This window comes from Heloderma suspectum, chromosome 5 (assembly GCF_057233095.1).
Source record: "Heloderma suspectum isolate Gila_16-S chromosome 5, 16-S_ref, whole genome shotgun sequence".
NCBI classification, from domain to species: domain Eukaryota; kingdom Metazoa; phylum Chordata; class Lepidosauria; order Squamata; family Helodermatidae; genus Heloderma; species Heloderma suspectum.
In genome coordinates, this window is record NC_139462.1 from 231,267,741 (window position 1) to 231,271,614 (window position 3,874).

The following is a 3,874-nucleotide window of genomic DNA, read 5'->3' on the forward strand; positions in this document are numbered from 1 at the left end:
ATAAAATATAGTAAGTCCATACCTTTGTATTTAAAGACAGCAAGCTGACCAGGCAGGTTGGGCACGAGAGCAATTCTGAGGGTTGCCCATCCCATGCAGACCTCTCTTCCACCTTCTGCTGTGGTGGCACAAGGGCCCAGTCGGGTTACTTACCAGCTTGCCTCCCTCTGGCTGCGGGTTAAAAGGGGGGCTGTACTGAACCTCCCTAAAATGGGTGGTTTGCTTGATTGGGGGGACGGGCTTTTCTGGGCCAAAATTTTTTGGGGGACATTACATTTTTAGGGGGAGGGTGAAAAGCTGGTGCTTTAAAGGCTCCAGTGAGCTGGCTGGCTTGACCAGGAAGGACCAGAGACAAGTTTGAGATGAAAAGGACGATAAAATTTATTTAAAATTTACAGAAGACAGATGTGTCATGTTCTTTGGTTTTCTCTGACTACTAATGTATCCTCCTTTCATCTCATTGGGATCTGGCTGTCTGGAGGCAACCCCTGGCCTTGCAGGCTGCAACTCAATATGGTAGGGAACCCAGCCAAAGGAAGGTTTTGCTACTTCTTCTGGGGAAAAGTAGCCTCAGCTCAGATAGATATCCTGCTGAGGGACCAGTCAATGCATGACAACAGGCAATAAGGCTTGAACACTTGCTGCCTGATCTACAGAGGAGAAATAAGGCAGTCCTCAAAGCAGAGATGAGAGGGCAATCTAGCAAGTAGCACAACGTCCAGTTGGGGCAAAACAATGGCCATGGAAGAAGCATGCTGCAGTGGTGGCCAGAGGTCGGCTCCACTCTGTTCTAGCTGAAACATCTGGCAAAGTCATTCCTGCATTGAGCAGGGGGTTGGACTCAATGGTCTTATAGGCCCCTTCCAACCCTACAATTCTGTGATTCTGTTATTTTAAACAGTTAAAGAAGGTGGGTGAACGAAATGAGGCTGTCTCCACCACAATAAAATCTCCTTCCCCTCCTCGTAAATATTTCAGGCTCCCACCCCAAAATATCAAAATGGCCATACCAATTCATCACATGCACACAGGGAGAAGCCGTTTCGATATAGCCCTAGTTCAAATCCCAGCAGCCACCCAAACAGCTGTTGACCCACTTCTTGCATTCTTGTCTCTCTCTTTCATCAGAGGGTCGGTTTAAAGTGGAGATAAGGAACTGCACAACCCAAGGGAAAGCCGATTGTGAGCCCAAAATAGATTACGCGTTGTCTGACCTTGAAATAAGGCGAAGCTGCTGTCGAAGAAACTTGTGTAACAAATAGGAGCGCTCACAAATGGTTGGGCTCCAGGCCGTTGATGCCAAATGCACAACTCCTCTGCATGTCCACACTCTCTTCCTCCCTCTCCTATCTCCCTCCCTTCCTCCCCCCCAGCAGAAAGAAACTAAAGCCAAAGATCAGAAGTCATACAAGAGTAGAATCATAGAAGAGTAGGCCTTACAAGGCCATCGAGCCCAACCCCCCAGTGACAAGTGTTATTGTCCATTAAACTTGAAGATGCCTGGAATCCCCAAAAGATGTTCAACTAGCTTCCCATCTTTTATCAATTGGACCACAATTGATTAATGTTGAAGACCTGACGTTTTATACAATAAAAATCCACTTTGCTGTGTCTATAACAGGAAGCAATTTCATAATTAAGCATCACTGATCTTGAAAATGTAGATTTCTTCATGTTGAACATCTGGTAAGAACATAAGAAGAGCCATGCTGGATTAGATCAAGGTCCATCTAGTCTGGCATTCTGTTCAACCAGAATGCGCATGGGAAACCCAGAAGCTGGACATGAGTGCAACAGCACCCTCCCACCCATGTTCCCCACCAACTGGTGTATATAGGCATACTGCCTCTGCTACTTGAGGTAGCACATAGCCATTAGGACTAGTAGCCTTTTCCTCCATGAATTCGTCTAACCGCCTTTTAAAGCCATCCAAACTGGTGGCCATCCCTACATCTTGTGGTAGCGAATTCCGTAGTTTAACTCTGCACTGTGTGAGGAAATCCTTTCTCTTATCTGTCCTGGTCATGTTCATCAACTCTGGCAGGCATATTCTGAACTGTGGCTTTCAGTTCTGCAGCTTTCTTGATTGTATACAGAGCCAAAAATAGCCACCTTTAATTTTTGTGAGCCTCCCAGAGAGCTTGGGCTATTGGGCAGTATAGACATTTAATAAATAAATAAATCTAGCATTTCTTTCCTCCCGTCAGTCTGCTTAGTGGCTGTCATTGCCCCCGCCCCCTGGGGCAGTTCAGTATCTAAAGAACTCCCTCCTCTCCATTGTCACAGAAGGCACAGATATCCAGGACGAAGAGGTGCAGGAAATTCTTCAGGCCTCCTCGGGCTTTCGGCCTTCAGATCGCATTAATGGGCACCCCTCCCAAGGATTCCTAGATCTGGTCAGGGAAGTATGGGAGGGCAAAAGGGGAGGAGAGCCCACCCGGCTTCCGTGTTCCCTGGAGATGTGGCAGCACCTGGCCAAAGAGGCTGTGAGGGCCATGCGCTATGCAGAGCAGGCTCAGGACAGCCAGAGGAGCATCAATGGTGCCCATGGGAGCGCTCCCCAGGGCTAGGAGCAGCTTCAGGGGGAACCATGTTCATCAGGACTTTAGGGAGGAAAGAGGGTTTTTAAAACCCCAAACCTTGTGTGCCCTGATCCCAAGGAAAATGGGGTGGCCCCTGCAGTGACTATTAACTGTAAAAAAGACAAGGAAAGCTGCAGCTCAAGTGGCACATTTAACATCACATCTTCTTTGGCCCTGAGCATGTAACGCAGGAGTTGTGATTGCATCTTACTAATTGGGGGCCTATTTCTAGGGAGATCCCTTGCTTTGCTTGGGCCACTGAGTCCGGCTGCTTCCAGATAAGGCTTGTATCATGCCATCGGAATTGTACCAGACGATTATATCTTCCGCTCGGAACCCTCCTGCGTTTTCTCCCATCCTTTTTCTTACCATAAAAAACCTAAAGAGAGAAAAATGGAATAGCTCACAGTGTGCTTTGACTGGGACCAGTGGGTGCCACCCATCTGAAAACACCCACTGAAAAGCAGGCACTGCGGAAGCAGACACTCAGAGCGGGAGGCACTTTGAGGATCAGAGTAGGAAACATTTATGAAGATTGATTGTGGTGACATCCAAAACTGGACTTGGAGGTCTGTGCCCAGCTGCCCTCCAATTCAGCTCTGGACACGCGGGTAAGATCCAACTCGAGTTTATTCGTGTACAATGAAGGCAGCTCTGTCAACCCAGAGGCAGCCCAGATCAACACTCACCAGTTACATTTATAATCATAGTGTGACATCAGTGACATCAACCAAGCCTAGCGCTCATGACTGGTCATTATCAACTAAACTTTTACTGAACCACCCCCTGCTGTCCTCCCTGAGAGTCTTGCAACTTTCCCAGGATTTATGACCCAATTACTTTGGAAACACGATGATCCACAGGTGTGGGGTGAGTTGCTGTGCCAACAAGATAACTTATCTCCACTGTCCTGGCAGTTTCTCCTTCAATACGGAAGAAACCGAGACAACAGTTTCAGGCCTTTGAGGAATCTGCCAAAATTCAGTTTCAGGCCTTTGAGGAATCTGCCAGGCACGAAGAAGCCGAGACGACATGGCTTTGCCTTAGTTATTTTCCACATTATAAAACATCCACAAAGCTTCCAAAAACCTCCAGATCCTTTGTTGCCCTCACCCACCCCACTTGCATGTGTAATGCTGCTGCGAATTCTCCTTCTCCTTCTTGTATGTAACCTAAACAACAAAAAAAGCCACCCTAACCCCGAACATCCCCCCAAAGCTGACACAGAAACAAATCGGAAGCGAAGGGCTAAAGGCCAAGCCAGCAGCATGAAGATCAAGAAAAGAGGAAGA